The sequence below is a fragment of the Aquarana catesbeiana genome, linkage group LG08 (assembly GCF_042186555.1).
Source record: "Aquarana catesbeiana isolate 2022-GZ linkage group LG08, ASM4218655v1, whole genome shotgun sequence".
In the NCBI taxonomy this organism is placed as follows: domain Eukaryota; kingdom Metazoa; phylum Chordata; class Amphibia; order Anura; family Ranidae; genus Aquarana; species Aquarana catesbeiana.
Genome location: NC_133331.1, coordinates 85,060,167 through 85,074,273, shown reverse-complemented (window position 1 = coordinate 85,074,273; position 14,107 = coordinate 85,060,167).

Genomic DNA, 14,107 nt, shown 5'->3' with positions numbered 1-14,107 from the left:
TCAGACAAAATGTTGATTTCAGCAGGTTTCTAAATTCGGGGCCAGACTTAGGCCTTGGAGGACCCAAGACACTTCAGGTTCGGTGGGACCCTCAAAAAGCAATAAAAATACATGGCAAATCCCCAAATTTACATATCAAAGTCTGTTCATTGCAGACTGTATTGGAGTTACACACATGTAAAAAATGCCAGCAAAGCACCAAGCAGATTTCCAGGCAAGATAAAATTGCAAAGAACATAGTTATGCTATGTACTCATTAGTTCCCATAGATAACAATGGCTGACTCAAACAATTTACACAACAAAATTCAGCTATGAACTAGTCCATGTAAAAGTTTAAGCTAATCTAAGTTAAGTACAGTAAGTTTAACCAACTTACAGCTATGTACTGTACATCACACTACAAGTATTTCTTTCTTCACTTGACATGAACTCCTCAACATACTTTTTCGATGACCGTTCCACATTGTAAAAATGTGTAAAACATCAACAAGGGGAGATGCCTAAACACACGGTACAGTGAGCACTAGGAAGATCTTTAGCCGCTCGCACTAAGAGATGACAAAGCTCACATAAACATAAATACAATGTAGTGCAATGAACTATAAGAATCAACATACTGTATATATATCTCACAGTGTATAAACGTTCAAGAAACAGTCACATTCATATATAGATGCAGCGGTACAAAATAATACTCAAAGTGCATATGAAAATGCAATAGTGCAAGGAATACACAAGGTGCATAAATGTAAATACTAAAATTGGAATTAAAGCCAAAGTGCATAAAATACAATAAACACAGAATAAAAAATTCAGGTAATCCATACCTCCCAACAGATACCGATTCGGCCCGTCAGTCCTGGAATTTCAAGCAAATCCCCGTGTTCCGCGAATCTGCGCTGAGTCCCCCAGCGGGGTACTGGACCCCACTAATCCCCCTGTCCAGTGCACATGGCGCAGCCACGCCACGCTTCAACAATCCCCACCCACACTGCAATCCATAGTGTGCTGTCCCCTGAGGGTGCATGTGTCGGCTCCTCTCTGTGGATTGGAGTCTTACATAGGCGATTGATGAGAGGCTTCTGGTTGGTGCTACCAATCATCACCTGCACTCCCAGAAATGCCCTCTGCATTCCACCCTCCTATTGCTTTACATTTTCCTCACTAAATGCTGAGCTGCTGTCATTGGTTGCTAGCTCCTAGCAACCAAAGGTGGCACGTATGCCCTGCCCCCTATTGGGACCTATTGGATGGATACACTGGGGTACACTGGGCTCTACTGATCTATGTGGGACTCTGACGAGGACTGTGATATAAGGGGGTCCTCAAATGGAGACCCTGATGTAAGTGGGGACTCTGATGGCGACACCTGTTGTGGGGGGGACTCTGATGGGGACTGTGATATAAGAGGGTCCTCAGATGGGGACCCTGATGTGAGAAAGGGGGGACTGTGACATAAAGGGGTCCTCCGATGGGGACCATGGTGTAAGGATTGACCCTGATGTGATAGGGGGGGACTCTGATGGGGACTGTGATATAAGAGGGTTCCCTAATGGGGACCCTGATGTAAGGAGGGATTCTGATGGGGACACCTGATATGAAGGGGGGTCTCTGATGGGGACTGTGATATAAAGGGGGTCCTCTGATAGGAATCCTGATGTAAGGAGGGATTCTGTCGGGGACCCCTGCTGTGCCATAGTGTTCCTGCCTTCCATATACCACAGTGTTCCTGCCTTCCATGTACTATAGTGATCCTTCCTCCCTTTCTGTCATATACCATAGTGATCCTTCCCTCTCTCTTTCCCTAAGGGTTCATTTACACTGGAATACCTTGCAGGAAGGGAGCATTCCATGTGCATTTTCCATACTGAATGCAACCATGCTTCCCATTGTGAGACGCACATGGGTGGCATGAATTGTTAATGGCAGCGTGTTTGCAGCCACTATACAACATGATACTACAGTATTATGTGGTTTGGTGTGGTACGATTTGAAAAAGTAATGCTTTTCAGAGCATCTCAATTCACTTGAATGGGTTGTGGTCAGAGGGTTGTAATGCCCACCAATGCATCACCCCCCCCCCCCCCCCCCCGTTACTGCCTCTGCAACTAAAGGGGGAGCACTTGGCGAGGTGGTAAAACCCTGTGGTTGAGCCACGGTTTTACCACCCCTACAACCACTAGTGCTGAACATACCAAGATGGTTGCCGATCCAGGAACCAGATGCAGAGGCATTATGTCAGCATGTAGAGCTCCTGCATCTTGGTATGTTCGCCCGCTTTGTTTTCTGTTTGATCCATGTGGAATTTTTAATGTTGTATACTTTTACATAACTTTATTAAAATACTACACTATTATACAATTCTGGGGCTCCGTGTGGTGAGCCATTTCCTGTATAGGATGAGCTGCCAGGACATGTATTAACTGCTTCCGGACCAGCCGCTGCAGTTTTACTGCGGCAGGTTGTCTCCCCTGCGCGAAACCACGTAACTGTACATGGGCTGGCAGGGTCTGGAAAGCAGGCGCGCGCGCCCGTGGCACAGCGGGGATGCCGATGCTTGTGGCTGACGGTCACGATGACCACCAGCCACGAGCGATCGTGAGCTGGAGACACAGAACAGGGATGAGTGTGTGTAAACACACACTTCCCTGTTCTCTTCTGACAGGAGTGACAGACTGTGTGTATCCTATTAGCTAGGAACCATGATCTGTCACTTCCTGTAGTTAGTCCCTCCCCCTTCAGTTAGAATCACCTCCCAGGGAACACTGTTAACCCCTTCACCGCCCCCTAGTGTTAACCCCTTCACTGCCAGTGACATTTTTACAGTAATCAATGCCTTTTTAATCACACTAATCGCTGTATTAATGCCAATGGTTCCAAAAATGTGTCAAAATAGTCCGATGTGTCCACCATAATGTTGCAGTCATGATAAAAATCACAGATCACCGCCATTACTAGTAAAAAAAAAAAATAATAATAAAAATGCTATAAATCTATCCCCTATTTTGTAGATGCTATAACTTTTGCGCAAACCAATCAATATACGCTTATTGTGATTTTTTTTTACCAAGATTACATATCGGCCTAAACTGAGGAAAAAAATAGATTTTTTGATATTTTTTTGGTGATTTTTATTATATTATATTATATTTATTATATCAAAAAGTAAAAAATGCGTTTTTTTCAAAATTTACGCTCTTTTTGTTTATAGCGTAAAAAATAAAAACCTCAGAGGTGATCAAATATCGCCAAAAGAAAACTCTATTTGTGGGAAAAAAAGGACGTCAATTTTGTTTGGGTACAACGTCGCACGACCGCGCAATTGTTATTTAAAGCGACGCAGTGCCGAATCGCAAAAAGTGCTCTGGTCAGGGAGGGGGTAAATTCTTCCGGGGCTGAAGTAGTTAAGATATCTATTAAGGGAATCAGGATGGAAGTTTCATGTAATGGCATAACTCTGTCAGGCTGATTCTTCTCATTGTACTGGTGAGTGCATAGTGGTGATGGGATCAGCACACTGTGGATGAATTGTGGTCTAATTATTGCACTAAGAAGCACTTTCAGCGGTACTCATTTTAGAAACATCCTTGTTTGGACATCTGATTTCCTGAACTTTTTATCCTGCGTTTATATTTTATGCACTTTGGCACTTTAAGTTCAATTTCAGTATTTACGTTTATGCACTTTGCGTATTCCTTGCACTGCATTTTTATATGCACTTTGAGTATTATTTTTTTTGCACCTCTGCATCTATATATGAATGTGACCATTTCCTATATGTTGATACACTGATTATATATATACACACACACACACACATACATATACACACACAAAATATATATATATATACATATATATATATATAACGGAAAATTTATATCAAATACTTACCGTAATTTTCCTTTCCTGATAGGCTCCATGGCAGCATACGTGTGGGTTGACCCCGCCTCCATAACTACCCAATAGGACCCCTCCCTATAAATTTCAGCTGTGGGCTCTCAGCCGTGTTTCGTAACTAGCCTACTCCAAGCATTGGGAGGGACTCCTGCTGCCATGGAGCCTATCAGGAAAGGAAAATTACGGTAAGTATTTGATATAAATTTTCCGTTTTCCTGACAGGCTCCATGGCAGCATACGTGTGGGAAATAACTCGCCAAACACACCCGGGTGGGCACAATGCTGAGCGAGAAAATAAATTTATTTAACACTGTCCACTGACAGCACTTTCAAACCAAAATTAATGGATGACAAAGCGGCAGGTTCAACACAATAGTGAGAAACAAATGTATTGATAGATGACCAGGAAGCCGCTCTACATATAACTTCGGGTGCGACATGAAGAGAAGCCGCCCACGAGGTTGAGATACTCCGAGTTGAGTGTGCAGTCACTGCCTCTGGAGGAGCCAAGCCCTTCGCTTTATAAGCCCTTTGAATGGTCTGTACTATCCAAGCAGAGATGGATCTGATTGAGGCCCGTTTTCCTCTATTTTTCCCTTGCAGAAGAATGAAAAGGAAGTCCGTCTGTCTAAATGATTCCGTAGCTTCCAGGTATTGACTCAAAGTATGTCCCACATCAAGGGGATGAACTTCTTGACCTTCTGTTGTATTAAAGGTAGGCAATACAATTTCCTGATTTTCGTGAAAAATAGAAGTCACTTTAGGGTTTGAGCCCAACATGGGAATTAATACTGCTCTATCTGGGAAAAGGTCAGGAAAGGCTCTTTGGAACCTAAATTCCTGATTTCAGACACTCTCTTGGCTGAAGTTACTGCCACCAGGAAGACGGTCTTGAGTGTGAGGTCTTTAACTGATAGAGGATTATCAGGATCTGTTCCAAGCGTGGAAAGGAAATCTAGAACAAGGGGAAGATCCCATTTGGGGAATCTCGGTTTCCTTTGAGGTCTTAGCCTGATAGCACCCTTGAAGAATTGGCGAACCAGGGCATGGTTAGCCCATGAAATTCCTGTGAATGCCGAGATGGCTGATATTTGCACACGAAGGGAACTTACTGCTAGAGGCAAATCCAACCCTGTTTGCAGAAAGCTGAGGATATCCTGGACTTTTGGAGAACCACAAGGATTAGGTCTAGAGGCCATGTGCTCTGTGAACTTGGACCAGATACGTTCATACACTCTATTAGTGCTCTTCCGTCTGGCATTCAGAAGCGTCGGGATGGCTTCTTCTGGACAACCTAAGGCTTCAAGCCTTCCCCTCTCAAAAACCAAACCCTGAGATGTAGATGAGCAGGGCATGGATGCAGGATAGAACCTTGGGACAGAAGATCCGCCCTGAGAGGCAGAGGGATTGACTCCCGATAACTGAGGAGAGTTAAGAGGGGAAACCATGGCCTGTTGGGCCAAAACGGTATCACTGCCATGACTTCCACTTCCTCTGTTCTGAGCCTGCGGAGAAACTGGAGTATCACAGGTACCGGAGGGAAGGCATACGCCTTGTTGAACCTCCACCGATCCGTGAGGGCATCTATCCCATATGCTTGGGGATCCCGGAACCTCGAGTAATACTTGGTGAGTTTGTAGTTGCATGGGGATGCAAACAGATCCACTTCTGGAGCCACTCCCAGTGTCAGGAGCCACTTGAACACCTCTTTGTGCAGGGACCACTCGTTGTTGTCCATTTGAACACGGGACAGAAAGTCCGCCTGAACATTCTGGACCCCCGGAATGTAGACTGCCGAAATGTTGGACAGATTCTTCTGAGCCCAGTTCATGATTGGCTCCACTTCCCTTAGGAGGGACCAGCTGCGAGTCCCACCTTGTTTCCTTATATAGGCCACCGCGGTTGTGTTGTCCAACCGGAGCATCACTGAGGAGTTCTTTATCAGATGGTAGAAGGATCTGAGCGCCTGAAAGGCCGCTCGAAGTTCCAAAATGTTGGATACAGTCTTCTGAGATGGCGAGATCCATCTGCCCTGAGCCACTTCTGACAGGCAATGAGCACCCCAGCCCCGATTGCTGGCATCTGAGGTCACTGTGACCCATGTGATGGGAAGAATCGAATGGCAATTGCGGAGATTTTTCCCTTGGAGCCACCAAAGAAGAGACTCTCTCATGGATGGAGTGAGAAGGATGCGCTGATTCTTGCTGGGAGAATCCCACTGTTGGAGAAACCCTTTCTGGAATGGGCGAGTGCGCCATTGAGCCCACTTCACCATGGGAATGGTGGCTGCCATTGTGCCGATCACCTTCAGACATTGAAGAGCGGAAAGGTGAGATGAAGCAAGAGTCGAACAGATCCTGTCCCGGATCACCACGATCTTCTCCTCTGGTAGCGAGATGGTGCCCTCTAGTGTGTTGAAATGGGCACCTAGAAATATGAGAGACTGAGATGGAATCAGGTGACTTTTCTCCAAATTCAGGAGCCACCCAAACTCTTGGAGAGTGGAAATTACTAGACTCCTGTGCTTTAGAAGCTGACCCTTGTCCTGGCCTAGAAGGAGGAGGTCGTCGAGATAGTGGTGAAGGCGAACTCCTTTGACTCGGAGCAGAGCAACAACAGCCAGCAGAACCTTGGAAAACACCCGAGGTGATGTTGTGAGACCAAATGGAAGGCAGGTAAACTGTAAGTGTTGATCGCCTACAGCAAAGCGAAGGAACTTTTGGAAGTCTGCCGCCACTGGGACATGAAAGTAGGCGTCTTTCAAGTCTATTGACACCAGCCAATCTCCTAGATGAACCGATTGTTGAATCGTTAATAGTGACTCCATCTTGAATTTTTCCTTTCGGATAAACCGGTTGAGATGAGTCAGGTCTATAACAGGCCTCCATGTGCCGTTCTTCTGTACCAGAAACAGAGGAGAATACATGCCTTCTCCTCGTTCGCCATCTGGAACAGGAATGGCTGCGTTTTGAGCTAATAAAGAGCTTATGTAAGCTAAAAGAACTTGTTTCTTCTCTTCTGAACTTGGAAGATTTGTTGGTATAAATCTTAGTCTGGGAGTGCTGTTGAAAACCCAGGTGTGGCCTGAGGACACTGTCTTGACAGTCCAGAAATCCCGAATTGAGGCCGCCCAAACATGCCGGAAGTGGAGCAGACGAGCCCCCACCTGACATGTTTGAGCGGGCCCAATTTCAAAAGGACTTAGTGGAGTCCTGGTTACTGGTAGAAGCCCCTTTTGTGGGCTTTTTAAAAGAGGACTGCCTGGATTTCCAGGATCTAGAAAATTCCCGACCAGGCCTATAACTACGTGCTTCCCTTGCACGGTCAGTGTTCTGCGATCTTGAAAAGGTGCGTTTTTGATTCTGTAAACGCCTGTCTTGAGGGAGGAACACCGATTTACCACCCGTAGCCCGGGTAATGGCACTATCCAGCTTGTTGCCGAAGAGGGATGAACCCTCAAATGGAATACGGCACCAAGCCTGTTTAGAGGCTGGGACCGCCAACCAAGGTTGCAGCCACAAGGCCCGACGGGCGGTGACCGACGACAACATCACCCGAGCCACTAGGCGAACAATGTCAATAGAGACCTCCCCCAGAAAGGCAGAGGCAAGCCTGATTTCCTGAATAGGGGAGCTCTTAGCCGCTTCTTCAGAGATACCTCTAAGAGAGTCATTCACATTGTCTGACCATGCCTCCAAAGCTTTAGAGACTGCTGCTAAGGCCAGAGCTGGTTTGCACACTGTGCCTGCTGTCAGGTAAATCCTTTTTAGGTCGGCATCAATCCGTCTCTCTAGCGGATCTTTAAATGAGACTGTATCTTCAAGAGGCAGAGTCACATATCTCACAAGCCTCATTAATGCAGCATCTACCAAGGGAGCTGACTCAAGATGTTTAACCTCTTCTTCCTTGAAAGGGTATAGTTTTGCGACTTTGGATTGCATAGAGCTTTTTTTATCTATCTTGCCCCATTCTTCAAAAATTATAGCTCCCACTTCCGTGAGGAAAGGAAAATAATGACGCTCCTTGCTGAGCTGTTTGAAAAACTTTCTCTGTTTAGCAGGAGAAATAACTGGATCTTCCCAAACCAGAGCGTTTTTAACCGCTTTCACCAGAGAAGGAACCAGGGCATATTCAAAGCCCATCCCAGGATCATCCGCTTCTGACCCACTATCTGAGGGGGGAGCTGACTGGTGGCTAGGTTGAGAAGACTCCCACGTCTCAGGAACTGGACCCTCTTCTGACAGGGGAATCAGTGGATCTTGAGGAGAATCACGAGGCTTTGCAGCGTCTCTCTCCTGCAGTGATTCTTTCACAACTCGCTTGATTAGAGTTTCCAGGTGTTGGTCTGCACCTTCCCTCTCATTAGCTGCTTTAGAAAAACAGCGGTCACAGAGAGACTTGCTGGCAGGAACTGGGACCCTGCATCCCCAACATATCTTCTCGGTCCCCTATGAGATGAGGGGGGTGAGGAGAGCCTCTACTGTGGTCTTTAGACTTAGAGGATGAACCATGGTGTCTAGAGCCAGAGGAGGAATGCCGGTGGTGTGATTTAGATGACCCGCTCCTTCTGCGGGAACTACTTTGTCTTCGATCAGACCTAGAAGGGCTAAGGAAAGAAGGAAGACAGGAATAGAGAGAGAGAAAGGCACAAGTCAGAATGATGCCCTACACTCCGCTCTCTTCCCCCCAGCAGGTAAGTAAAGAAATATACTTTCAAATCCTACCTGCTGCGAGAGGACTGGCCACCAGGAGGCAGTGAAGAGTCCATGGCTGATGCTGGGAATCACTGCAGGTGAACACAGAGTAAATCAGATACACCAGAAAGCAAAACAGCAAGCACAGACCCATCTGTACTGCACTTACCTGGGGAAGACTCTGCAGATGCTCAGGGAAGTCGCCGCTATGCCCACGATCATTCCCGAGCTCTGCAAGCTTCCCCAGGCTTTTAAAATTGGCGCCGCGTGATGTCACGGCCGCGCCAGGCCCACGGTCGTCGTGCGCATGCGCGAAACCAGGCCTCGCTTTCGTTCCGGAACTGCGCCTGCGCAGAACGCAGACAGAACCCGGAAGTAGAGGGAGCGGCGGCTGGAACGCACAGGGAACCAGCCGCTGCATAGGCAATTTGACAAAGAGCATACAGAGAGAAAAACAACAACAACAAATATATACACTGCTGCCATGAAGGCGATATATGCTCACCACCACCTACGATCGACTCGGCCGGAACATCCATACACACACCGGGCTTTTGGCAGATAATGGCCACCTGCATACTGCTAGGCAATCGGCCTGTGCGCGCTTTTCATTCAAAAATGACTCCAGCTCTTCAGCGCTTACTCTGCAATACACTCCATACCCTGCTAACAGTCAAGGCTTATTGGAGGGATGAGACATCACATCAGTCGGCCGATACGATCGCGGGACATCGTCTTCAGGTAGGAGAACCAAACATCAGGTCCTACGGAGGAGGACAAAAAAGGAACACGGCTGAGAGCCCACAGCTGAAATTTATAGGGAGGGGTCCTATTGGGTAGTTATGGAGGCGGGGTCAACCCACACGTATGCTGCCATGGAGCCTGTCAGGAAATATATATATACACATTGAGCGCTACACTACTTTGTACTTAAGTTTAAGCGGAAATTATAACATTCATACACCCCTTGTATGCATTACAGATCCCTAAGGCCCTAAGGTAAGACAAAAAAGAAAGTACGGTAGTTATGAATACGATGTATGATAGAAAAAGAATGAAACAATTCTTTGTAGGACCTGTTTGAAGCATACGCTATTCAACTACTTGTTTGGCTGCTCCCTGTGCCTTGACAAGTACTTTCACATATGAAGTAGTATAAAAATTGATTAGTTGAAATGACATGTTATTAAAGAGAATAGATTTTAGACACCTTTACAGATACTGGAAATTGGGTGCTGCCACATTTTAAAGGAAATGCATAGACAAATATACAAACGCTCAGAAAATTGATAACAGTTACAAAAAAAAAATCCAAAGATATGCTTTTAATTTCCTAATCTCCATTTTTCACCATTTTTACAGTTATTCACACCTGTCAATCACCTGGCTCTCTGCCTGCTTATTATGCTGCTGGCAATGATACAATCTAAGGACCATTTCACACCTCTGTGTTAAAAAAAAAAGTCCTGCTTGCTGCATCTTTGGTGTGGTTTTCAGTAAAATGCACCTTCCATATGGATAAAATATAAGGTAAAAAATTTAGTCTAAGGGACTTTATAGAACATGAAATATGAATTAAAATTACTCTACATCCTTAAGGCCTCATGCACACTGGACATTATAATAACATTATAAAAACGCCAGTAGCTTTGCAGTGAGTTTTTCAGCGTTTTTCCACGTTTTTTATCGTTCGCGTTTTTAAGCGTTTTTTTTTTTTTCTTTTTTTTTTCAATGGGATCAAAAACGTTAAAAAATGCTGGGAAGCTGCGTTTGTCTGTGTTTTTTGACATTAGAGCGTTTTTACAGCTGAAAAACTCAGAACCCACTAAGTTTGGGGTTTTTTTACAGCCAAAAACTGTTGATAACAGCCTTTGTGTGCATGGACACATAAAATAACATGCTGGAGAGTTTATCGACTGTGGAACAAAACGTCTGAAGCCAAAAACAGCAGCCGTAAAAACGTCCAGTGTGCATGAGGCCTTAAAATTCAAAAAGGTCTATTATCGTCAACAATACAAAATTCTACTCAATTTGTCTGGAATTTCCAAACATATTTTAGGGCATCTGCCATTCACATTTTATATGACACAATAGTATATACATCATAGAGCATTACCAGAAGTCGGTATTCAAAATCATAATATCTTTGTCATACAATAAGGGACACAAGATGAAGTAATTCAGGTACACTGGGTTATGTTACTGCCTGCAGGAGATTTGACACTGAAGTGAGGGATTACCCACAAGGGGTACTCACAAACCAATGCTCCAGCAGGCCAGGTTAATGCCATCTGTGACTGGGTCACTCTAAAGCTGGATACATGCTATACAATCCTCTTTAGATTTTTTTTCCTTTAGATTTACCAAAACCATATTATAGGAGGTCAGACCGAAACACTTTCAATTTGTATGCAATCGGGCAGCCCCTTGCACTACATGGTTGAAGGTAAATCTAAAGGAAATCGAACAACAAAAGTTGTATTGTGTGTACCCAGCTTTAGGCAGTAGGAAGCCTATGTGAATATCCTGATGGTTATGTAAGTTGCACATAGTCCGAGAAAATGGCAGGATGGCAAAGTCTGCGAGGAGTGCACTGAAAAAAAAATGTTCAGTGAGAGCCTCCAGAGGAGATTCAGGCAGGAGCAGTAGTGCCAAATTTCCCATGCAGCTACAGTACAAGGCCACTGGATCACCAAGTTCAAAATTCTGCCAAAGCAAGAGCCCCCTGAGTTAACACCTTAGGGGAAGAACCAGAGTAATGTAAGCACCATCAAGCTCCCTGCACACAAGGACCAAAGCCAAAATTGACTGCAGCAGAGGTCCTGAGAGGCCCTGCAGTTCCCATACAGACACATGGGGGGAGATGAAGAAGGATTCAGTGAGCATGCTGCTTCCACTATTTTTCTCTACTCGGGTGGGTTCAGGGACGGGGTTCCACCAGACAGGTGCACAAGGGCCTCTGACCTGTAAAGCACTCTTCTGCTGACTCACACGTTACATCCAGGTGTTTAGGTGTGCTCCTTCAGCAGAGCCCATTGCGTAAGACGCATTACAGGTCAGCCCAATTCTTCCTCTTAGCAAGGTTCAGGTACAGCTTCTGTGGCAAAGCGGAGCATCAACCTTTTAGGAAAGCACAAGAATGAGCCCCTTCTGGCTCTGCAGCAAGTAGCTAAATGTCTATTCTTCAGGGACACTAGCAAAAAAAGGCATGCTGGCAGTGGGAGGTGTTATGCTAGGCTGTCTTTACAGCTTTGTTTGCTAGTGTACAATCTTCTGATGGCAATTTATTTTATCCTTTGTCCCTTAATGTACTCCAAGAAAAGGTAAGTCAAAAATGTGACTATTTTGTCCTGGAGGTGGCAGCTGATCCTGATCCTTTACAGTAGAACGCATTTTCCATGGAATAACTGCTTTTACCTCTGCAACTTATTAAAGTATATGGGCAAAATAAAAATAAAAAATCAAAGATTAGTAGATCTTATGTTAAAGACAAAGATGTACCTTAATAACTGCTTATGTTATGCTTTCAATCACTTATATTCCTACAAGTTAAAATTGTATAATTTAGCTGTTTACAACCTTTAAAACATATGTTCACCTTTAGGAGCATGTTACCTGTTACATCTATATATATTTAGAATGTAACATGCTCCTATGCATCCACTTCCTGCCGCCAGAGCTCCCCAGTCTGTGATAGCGGATGGGGGATCTTTTACAGGCACCCACTGTCACTTTTTAAAAACAGTGCCCACACTACCCTGTCATTCATTTATAGAGATCTGTGTATAAATAAACTACAAGTACCATCTTCCACTGCGGCACATATACTTGTAATTTAAATGGGCTGGGAGCATGCTGCTCAGTAAGCTTGTAGTTCATTCATTCTTCTTTAATTCTGTAACATAAAGCCCATTCAGGGCACAAGGCTAGAGAAAGACTGTGCAGACCTGCTGATCATGGATGCAAAGCTCTGCAGGCTCCACTAAAAAAAAAAAAAATAAATGTACATTTACCTGTAAAATATGTACTGTATCTCACGTACACCCCTCACATTCTTGTAAATATTTTATGATATCTTGTCATGTAACAACACTGAAGAAGTGACACTTTGCTACAAAGTAAAGTAGTGAGTGTACAGCTTGTATAACAGTGTAAATTTGCTGTCACCTCAAAATAACTCAACACACAGCCATTAATGTCTAAACCGCTGGCAACAAAAGTGAGTACACCCCTAAGTGAAAATGTCCAATTAGGGCCCAAAGTGTCAATATTTTGTGTGGCCACCATTATTTTCCAGCACTGCCTTAACCCTCTTGGGCATGGAGTTCACCAGAGCTTCACAGGTTGCCACTGGAGTCCTCTTCCACTCCTCCATGACGACATCACGGAGCTGGTGGATGTTGACCTTGCATTCCTCCACCTTCCATTTGAGGATGCCCCACAGATGCTTAACCACTTAACCAATACTTTCGCCCCTTCCTGCCCAGGACAATTTTCAGCTTTCAGTGCTATCACATTTATATGACAATTGCGCAGACATGCAACACTGCACCCAAATTAAATTTTTATAATTTTCTTCCCACAAATAGAGCTTTCTTCTGGTGGTATTTGATCACCACTAGTGTTTTTATTTTTTGCTAAACAAACTTAAAAAGACCGAAATTTTTGAAAGAAAAAAGTTTTAGTTTCGGTTATAAAATTTTGTTTTCTCCTTCACTGACGGGCACTGATGAGGTGGCGCTGATGGGCACTGATGAGGTGGCACTGATATGTAGAATTGATGGGCACTGATAGGTGGCACTGATGGGCACTGACAGGTGGCATTGATGGGTGGCACTGATGGGCACTGACAAGCGGCTGTGATGGGCACTGACAGGTGGCACTGACAGGTGGTACTGAGTGGCACTGACAGGTGGCACTGATGATGAGGTACTGACAGGTGTTACTGCTGAGCACTGATTGGCACTGTGATGGGCACTGATTGACACTGGTGGGCACTGATATGGGCACGACATCCGTTTCTGATGTGGTACTGACTGGCAACGGATGGGCACTTATTGGCAGCTGTGGTGGCACATCTGATGGGGCTGTGCTGATAATCAATGTGCTGATTATCAGCACAGACCCCCCCCTCTGATAGGGAGAGCCACCGATCGTCTCTCCCTGTCAGCGCGAACCGAGGAGTGCTGTTTACCGGCACTTCCTGGTTCATGCAATGATCAGTTGTGATTGGTCACAGCTGATCACGTGGTAAGACGTCCGATCAGACTGACACACAGCACTTCCGATCGCTGCACACCCCTGTGGCCCCGCGCCGGCATGTTATACTGCTGGACATCGTATCATGCCCAGTCAGGATAACAGAACCAGCGCCCGGCCATCATTCTGCTATAGGCCGGGCGAGAAGTGGTTAATGAGGTTTAGGTCTGGAGACACGCTTGGCCAGTCCATCACTTTTACCCTCAGCTTCTTTAGCAAGGCTGTGGTCATCTTGGAGGTGTGTTTGAGGTG